Below are 9,288 nucleotides of genomic sequence, written 5' to 3' on the forward strand. Positions count from 1 at the left end.
ATGTAGTCCTCTTGACAAAAATCCCTATTCTCTGAAAGATACATCCAGGGCTTGGGCAATTATTTTAGGTCCATCTAACTTTTTTTAGTGTGTTATATTTCTTTCACATGCTTTACTGCCTGAGAATAAGGCCAGTTTATGAATCCAAAAAGTTATGTCCTATATTTTTTATAAAGCTAAGGATGCATTTTTCTTATGGAAAACTGGTGGCATGGCAATAAAATTATTTACATTTTGAAATAAATGTGATGGTCAGATTGCTAGAGATGGAATTTATATGCAGAAATAGCTGTTAGAGAAAGCAAGGTCTTACTGACCTCCCCATCCCCATCCCCATGGAGAGAAAAGCTACAATCTTTCCTGGGATGACCTGTCACCACTTAAGATAAAAGAAGATGTAGAGGGTAACACTGGTGGTTAGAATGGCACTGATTCATTGTCACTATGTACCTTAAATATTATTGTGAAAGATTCGTAATTTACTTTGGTCACAATAAAAATTATTTTAAAAAAGATGTGATTATCCAAATGAAACTCATTTGTGGCCCCCCCAAAAAAACAAAATAATGAAGAAGAAGAAGAAGAAGAAGAAGAAGAAGAAGAAGAAGAAGAAGAAGAAGAAGAAGAAGAAGAAAGAAGAAGGAGGAGGAGGAGGAGGAGAAGAAGGAGGAGGAGGAGGAGGAGGAGGAGAAGAAGAAGAAGAAGAAGAAGAAGAAGAAGAAGAAGAAGAAGAAGAAGAAGAAGAAGAAGAAGAAGAAGAAGAAGAAGAAGAAGAAGAAGAAGAAGAAGAAGAAGAAGAAGAAGAAGAAGAAGAAGAAGAAGAAGAAGAAGAAGAAGAAGAAGAAGAAGAAGAAGGAGGAGGAGGAGGAGGAGGAGAAGGAGGAGGAGGAGGAGGAGAAGAAGGAGGAGGAGGAGGAGGAGAAGAAGAAGAAGAGGAGGAGAAGGAGAAAAGGAGAAAATGGAGAAGAAGAAGAAGATGAGGATAATGAAGGAGAAGAACTTGATGATGATGATGATGATGAAGGAGAAGGAGGAAAAGGAGGAAGAGGAGCAGGAGGAGAAGAAAGAAGGAGGAAGAGAAGGAGAAGAACGAGGAGCAGGAGAAGGAGGAGGAGAAAAGAAGAGGTAGGAGAAGGAGAAGGAGAAGATAATGATGATGATGATGATGATGATGATGATGATGGAGAAGAGAGAAGAGGAAGAGGACGAGGAGGAAAAAGAAGAAGTAATATTTCAGTCTATTATACGATAGTTCTTAAGCATCAACCATGTACTTAGCTTCATAAGCTCCTTCCTGTAGAGGAATAAATAAATCATTAGCTATGTGATGGAAATAGATTTGGTTTCCATTATAAAAGAGCTCATATCTAATACCATAAACACTAAAGTACAGAGAAAGTACAGTGCATACAGTGTTTGATTTGCATGTACCTTGCATTACCTGGGTTCAATCCCTGATACCCCATATCTGAGCACAGAGATAAGAGTAAGTCCTGAGCACTGCCACACGTGGCCCAAAATAACACAACACAAAACAACAACAAAAATGAATACCTATTGATTATATATTTTGAGTTACTTAGCCCACCTGAGGACAGGTGGTATGACCAGGACTATTGGCAACACAGATAATTTTGGAGTCTAATACTGCCCAAAATTTAAATTTTTCTTCTTCCACCTATCACCACTTATTAACTTTAACCTTGAATAATATACTTAACTTCTTGGTCCCAGATTTAATTAAATTTAAAATTTCTTAAAAGGTGTATAATAAAATTATTTGGAGGCTCCTGCCTTTATCATAGAACCTTGGGGCACGGATTGCTTTATTTTACCACAAATTCCCGCATTTTTCTATAAAACTAAGAAGAAAGGAACAAAGAAAGGCTTTTGGCCAGGACCCAAGTGGTCTCAGATGCATTGGTGGGGAAATAACTAAAAACAAAACAAAATATCTAAGCCAAAGTCAAAGATAATAGAATCAAGGGACTTAAAATTTAACAATCTAAACTTAAAGGGTCCTGTTATACTGGCAGGACAGGGGGCAAATGGTGGTGGTATAGGATGCACAATGGAGCCACTGGTGGAGAGAGGTTGACACAGGTGGTGAGAAGGGTCCTGACTCATTGCATATCTCAAATGCAACTAGGAAAGATTCTGTTCATCACAATTGTTTCAATAAAATAAAAAAATTTTTAAAGGTGTGTAATAAAATTATTTTAATGGAATAATAGACTGTATGTATAAGAAAAACACTACCTTGATCATAACTTTCAGTCATTTGTTATATAATAAATAATTTTTGGATTATAGACACATTATTTATAAAACATAATTTTATATGGACATGACAATTTTCTCTAGTCATTTTTAAATCATGTTCATCTATGTTGCATTTGGACCAAAGATAAATAATTTATGCCCCTTGTTTTACCTGGTGTCAATGGCAAAAATAAAATGTTGATACCAATAAGTAATTCATTTTGACAAGAACTAGCTAAAAGCACTATATCAGTAAGTATGTCTAAATATGGATTAGTGTCACATTTGATTCAAAATGATTTGAGGGACCTACTTCAATCTATTTGTTAATGTAAAATGTAAATGAAGATTTTGCTTTTGGCTATGTTGGAAGGCATATCTCTTATTCTAGTTTATAGCCAACTTGACCTAATAAATATTTATAGAACATTTTAGCCAAATCTGTAGAATGCACATTATATTTTATTTTGCATATAGCATGTTGCAGGCCAGCTGAGTTGGGCAACATTGAGAGGGGTTTCAGGGCTATTTGATAGGAAGATAGGAGCAAGGAGTTGGTGAAGAATGGGTACTCAGAGACCAGATACATTCAAGAGTAGTTGGAACTGAATCCAATTTACTGGGAGTTCTGTTTCATATTTAAGCAAAAAATTACCAATAGTAGTAAGTTGGGTAGATCAAGTGTGACATATTTTTTAGCCACAGGATTAAACATTATGTGTGAGCACATTCATTAGACATCCATCTAAATGTTTTGTATATATATTGTAAATTCTTTATATCAGTTTCTTTTATCATAAACAGACATCAGAAAAATACTTATTCTTTCCTCTTGAATATGATTCTTGCTAGTCAACTATTAATCAACAAAGTACAGTTTCATTGTCTATTTAATATTATACCTAAGAGCTATTGTAAAAAAAGAGGGCAGATGTAATTAAAAGACCAAACACATTCTTAGCCTACACAATATTAAATAACTGACTAAAAAACATTATTATTGATTCTATCGGCTTGAGAAAAATATTCTTTTTTTTTTTTTTAGCTTTTTGGGTCACACATTTGGTAATGCCCAAGGATTACTCCTGGCTATGCACTCAAAAATCGCTCCTGACTTGGGGGACCATATGGGGCACTGGGGATTGAACCGAGGTCCATCCTAGGTTAGTGTGTGCAAGGCAAACACCTTACTGCTTGCACCACCACTCTGGCCCCAAGAAAAATATTCTTGTAGATTATTTAATCAGCTTAGAGTAAGTAAGTTGTGTTCTAACAATTCTTGTTTTAATGCAAGGGGCAAAGGCACACAGTTTTGTTTTTGTTTTTTATGTTTATGTTTTTATGAGCATTGTTAATGCTCATCATACATTAGTGTTTAAGAAGTTCATTGTTGCTATTCTGCCAAGTACTAACCTAAGGCACAACTGGCCTCTTCTCAGCAGTGTCTGCAAGGACCACATCTTCTTTTTCAGCGGGGAGGCTCTGCTTTCACCACAGCAGTCCTGCTGGTATTCAGCCATCATGCTTGTAGCCTAGGGCTACAGCAGTAGCATTCACCATGTGAAACCAGCTGTTAAGACATAAAATGAGGGGCCGGGTAGGTGGCGCTGGAGGTAAGGTGTCTGCCTTGCAAGCGCTAGCCAAGGAAGGACCGCGGTTCGATCCCCCGGCATCCCATATGGTCCCCCCAAGCCAGGGGCGATTTCTGAGCACATAGCCAGGAGTAACCCCTGAGCGTCAAACGGGTGTGGCCCAAAAAAAACAAAAAAAACAAAAAAAAAAAAAAGACATAAAATGAATTTTAAAAGATAGAAATCAAAGATAATTTGTTCTATAACCTAAATGAAATTAGTTAAAAGGCTATCTTAAACTCTCTAAATATTAAAAATTAAAACTTTTTATTTCTAAATTTATATCAAAAAATCACAAAATAAATGAGAGAAAAGTACTGACCTCAGGGGGCCAGAGCAGTGGAGCAAGAGGTAAGGTATCTGCCTTGCCCATGCTAGCCTAGGACAGACCGTGGTTCAATCCCCCAGCATCCCATATGGTCCCCTAAGCTAGGAGCAGTTTCTGAGCGCATAATCAGGAGTAAATCCTGAGCATCACTGGGTGTGGGGACCTCCAAAAAAAAGTACTGACCTCAGAGGCAGAGTGATAGCACAGTGGGTATGGTATTTGTGTTGCACACAGCCAACCTGGGTTGAATCCCCCTACATCCCTATCGGTCCCCAGAGCCTGCCAGGAGTGATTGCTGAGTGCGGAGCCAGGAGTACTGACTAATTTCCATTAGGTGTTCCCCCCCCAAAAAAAATGTATTGAACCCAACAAAAAGATAAATAGCATTGATATATGTATGATATAAACAAGGGCCAATAGAAAAGTCATGACTTGGAATGTTTACATATAAAAATATAGACACATAATTCAACCTGTAATTTTCTATTTTTAAAAAGGTGGGAAAAGCTAAGCAAATTACCCCTAAGATAAATATTAAAAAAAAAAGAAAAGAAAAAATTGGGGCCGAAAAGATAGCATGAAGATAAGGAGTTTGCCTTTCATGCAGAAGGACAGTGGTTCGAATCCCGGCATCCCATATGGTCCCCTGTGCCTGCCAGGGGTGATTTCTGAGCACAGAGCAGGAGTAATTCTTGAGTGCTGCTGGGTGTGACCCAAAAAACAAACAAACAAACAAACAAAAAAGAAAAGAAAAGAAAAAAAATTAAGACAATTTTAAATTAATACATAAATATAATTATAGAGCAGATAAATGCCATATAATTATATTTAGTTCTTTTCTAGGGAGTAACTTATTTTAAGAGAAGTGAAAATGTACCCTTAAAACATATCTAGCCTAGGGGCTGGAGAGATAGCATGGCAGTAGGGTGTTTGCCTTGCATGCAGCTGATTCAGGACGAATGGTAGTTCAAATCCTACCATCCTGCATGGTCCCCTGTGCCTGACAGAAGCGATTTCTGAGTGCAAAGCCAGAGGAGTAACCTCTGAACACCACTGAGTGTGACCCAAAAACCAAAAACAAACAAACAAAAAAAACCCACCATATCCAACCTAAGTAGATTTCCCTTTCTGCCTGAAGACACAGCAGCCCACAGTCACATTCAAAATGCTCTAACAAAAATGGCCCAGTTCCACAAAGTGAACTCAAAATATGGACTGAAAACACTGGGATATTCTCCACCTGAGGCCAAATCCCACCACACACCCCAGGCTGGCCACCAGAAAACCCAACACTTCCTGGCAGAAAAGTGGAGTAGTTCCATTACTAACTTAGCTCCAAAAGAAAATAATGGTCACTGACTCTGGTAGACTGTTCTGGGTTGAGAACTCTGGATTCTTCTCATTTTAAAGGTGGACAGACTCCCCTATCTGCATAAAGGCACACCAGCTCACAGCCACACCAACACCCTCTGACAGAAATGGTCCAGCTCCACAACTCAACCTTATAAAACTGCCAAGCCACAAAATTAGTTCCAAATCTATAGAATCTGAACTGCATAGATGCAGGATAGCTCAAAATTACACAGTAGCCTCAACCCACTGTGTTTATAGTCAATCTGCAATCAGTCAATTAGTCAAGTTGCACAGAAGGCCACCAAGCTCAGTGAGCCTAAACAATAGCACAGACCACTAAGTCCTTAGAAAATGACTTTAGTCATTAAGAGATATAATAATTTTTACAAATTAACCCCTAATAATCTAAGTTTTGTTAGTTCCAATTGTGTTCCTGTTGCAATAGTTGCAATAAACAATATAAAGTAAACTTGTGTCTGAAAGGGGGTAGGCTAAGGTGGTGGGTGGGAAACTAGGAACACATGGAAGGAAGGTCACATTGGTTTGCTGTATGGACATTTAATGCTGGAGCAACTACATTATGAACAACCTGGTAAATCATGGTGTTGCAATAAAAATATTTTTAATTTGGGGCCAGGAGAGATAGCACAGCGGTGTTTGCCTTGCAATCCAGGATCAAAGATAGTTGGTTCGAATCCCAGTGTCCCAGGTGGTCCCCTGTGCCTGCCAGGAGCTATTTCTGAGCAGACAGCCAGGAGTAACCCCTGAGCACCGCCGGGTGTGACCCAAAAACCAAAAAAAAAAAAGGAATTTTATTTAATTCAGTCTACTAAATGTTATCTCAATTTTAGAAGGGGGAATAAAATTAGTTTGTTGAAAAAAATTAAGACCATTTATAAACTTATAGCAGGAAAAAGAAAGAAAACACAAATAAAAGATATTAGGAAATAGAAATAGTATTCTGCAAATACTAGCAATACTGAAAGAAAGGAAGTAAATATTGTTAAATACTTTGAAAAGGTTTATGTCATCAAATACAAAAAAATTTAGATGACTATGTTTACAGAAAGAATCTAAAAATACTAAACTGTCACAAAAAGAAATAAAAATAGTAACAACACTGTAAGTACTAAAGAAATTTAATTTATATTTTTAAACATTTTCATGATGAAAATTCAAGTCCAGATCATTTCTATGGTGAAATGACAAATATTTAAGAATGACATAATAAAATGTTAAACAAATTATTTCACAAAATACAATTAAAAGGAATAGTTCTCAAATCAATTTATAATAGCATAATCTGATATCAAAATCAGACCAAGTTATTATAAGAAAAGCTAGGATTACTCTTATTAACTTAGACTTTTACATTCTTTTTTAAATCACATGAATTTAGTGATTTGAGGTTTTTTTTTGTTTGTTTGTTTTTGGGCCACACCCAGTGATACTCAGGGGTTACTCCTGGCTATTCGCTCAGAAATTGTTCCTGGTTTGGGGGATTATATGGGATGCCAGGAATCAAACAGAGGTCCACCCTGGGTCAGCCTCGTGCAAGGCAAAGGCCATACTGCTGTGCTATCGCTCCAGCCCTTAGTGATTTTTTATTGTGGGCAAAGTGAATTAAAAATCTTTTACAGGCAGTTGGACCCAGCAGAGCGCACATGCCAGGAAAGCCGTCCCTCTGTTTTTCTGGTATGTTAGGGTCGCTGGTCAGACAGCGGGCCACAGATCTCCCGGGCTGAACACTTGGTCCAGGAGACTGGGACCCCCCCCCCCACGCCAGGCAGGTCTTCATGGCGGGCCCTGGGCCCTGGGGGGCAGGCGGAGGAGGGAAAATCCTCCCATTCAATTTTCAAACTGGAGAGGGAGCTCGCAGTTGGACCCAGCAGAGCGCACATGCCAGGAAAACCGTCCCTCTGTTTTTCTGGTATGTTAGGGTCGCTGGTCGGACAGCGGGCCACAGATTTCCTGGGCTGAACACTTGGTCCAGGAGACTGGGACCCCCCCCACGCCAGGCGGGTCTTCATGGCGGGCCCTGGCAAGTCGGGCCCTGGGGGGCAGGTGGAGGAGGGAAAACCCTCCCTTATATATATTCGACCACCTGTATTGTCTGCTAATAATACTACTTTTCAAACCGCGCGGGCGCATTTATGCCTGCGCGACAAATGCACTTTTTAAGCATTATCTAAAAACATTCCTGATACTAGACTGTTCCTAGGAATAGAATCAGGATGCCCAAGATTCTGATAAAACACTCAAATTGACCTTTATTGTCTAGTCTTTTATGTATTGCCTCTCCCCTCACCCCTTTGTCTCTCCTACCTCCTCATACCCAAAGCCTGAAACATTATCTTCCCCTTATTCAACCCTCCTTATCCTCAGTTCCTGATTGGGTAGACTCCAAGACTGACCTTCTGCTCCAACACCACCATCCAGCTTCTCATTGAATGACACCCTCTCGGTCCTCAGCTCATGCCTATACGAACAACTACAACCAACACGGCTGTTGACCCATGCTTGGTGGCCCTTCATGCCCCCATCAAACTATGGACTGTTGCATGATACCAGAATCAGCTTCAGCATAACCCCTAGTTCCAGGACAATATAGGGTTCTGTAATGCCGCAAAACATGTCTCAAACTCAACTGTCACCTGTTGCCTTCAAATACCCTTGTTTTCTTTCTTTTTTTTTCTTTTTAAAACATAAAAGGGTCACATGCATCTCTTTTGTATATCTCAGATGTATTCCCTTACATCTATAACTCTTTTCAAATATCCTCATATAGTGACAATTTTGCCCACTAGATTAGTTATTTGATTGTTTGATTTTTTCCCCCCTGTGAGATCTGTTTTATAAGCAATACTGGTAGAAGAGTAACTCTATATAGATTTCACGTTTATACCAAGTTACGGGAAATGTTAGACTTTATTTGTTGGCCTCCAGATGCACCAACAATATCTTGTGGCATTGCTTCTCTTTTGCATAGGCACATTAAAATGGGAAAATAATACATATGCAAACAAGTTTCTATCTAATAAAGATGGGAACACAAATTTGGTAATTAGGCTTTTTACCCTGAACATTGGCATAATGATTTGGCTCAGGCCTCAGAAGAATGGGCATCACCCACACACACCTGAACTATGGAAACAACCACAATTATCTTTAACACTCCCAGGATCCAAGCCTCTATCAGAGAAGACCTACCACTGCTGTGACATTGACTTATTCCAAAGAGTAATCCCAACACCCAGGCAACTCAGCAACAATCTGCATGCAGGGCAGATTGCTCTGCATTTAATGATATGCTGAAACTAGAGGATGCTCCACATCAGCCTGACATCGACAAAAGAAATGCACAGAATCCAGAGTCTTTAAATATAAAAGTCTGATACCAACTATAGCTAAAGTGTGCAAAAGTTTCACCGGGACCTTGAGAATGACTGGAGTTGGATAGACTGGTATGCCTGGAATCCAGAGTCTGTCTTATGCCAATAAACTTCTGGGGTGAGGCCTTTTTGTAATCAAGTCAAGGACATTTTTTCCATTTTCTCCATTTTTCTGGACCTATGTAAACATTGACGATTGCCACTATCACACCTTTACTATATTTTTTTTACTCTTATCCTTTAAAGGAAAAAAATACAACTTACTGTAGTAGAATGCCTGTCTCGAATACAGGTAGGGGATGGGAAGGGGGAGGGGTAATGT

Source organism: Suncus etruscus, chromosome 17 (genome assembly GCF_024139225.1).
Source record: "Suncus etruscus isolate mSunEtr1 chromosome 17, mSunEtr1.pri.cur, whole genome shotgun sequence".
Taxonomy (NCBI): Eukaryota; Metazoa; Chordata; class Mammalia; order Eulipotyphla; family Soricidae; genus Suncus; species Suncus etruscus.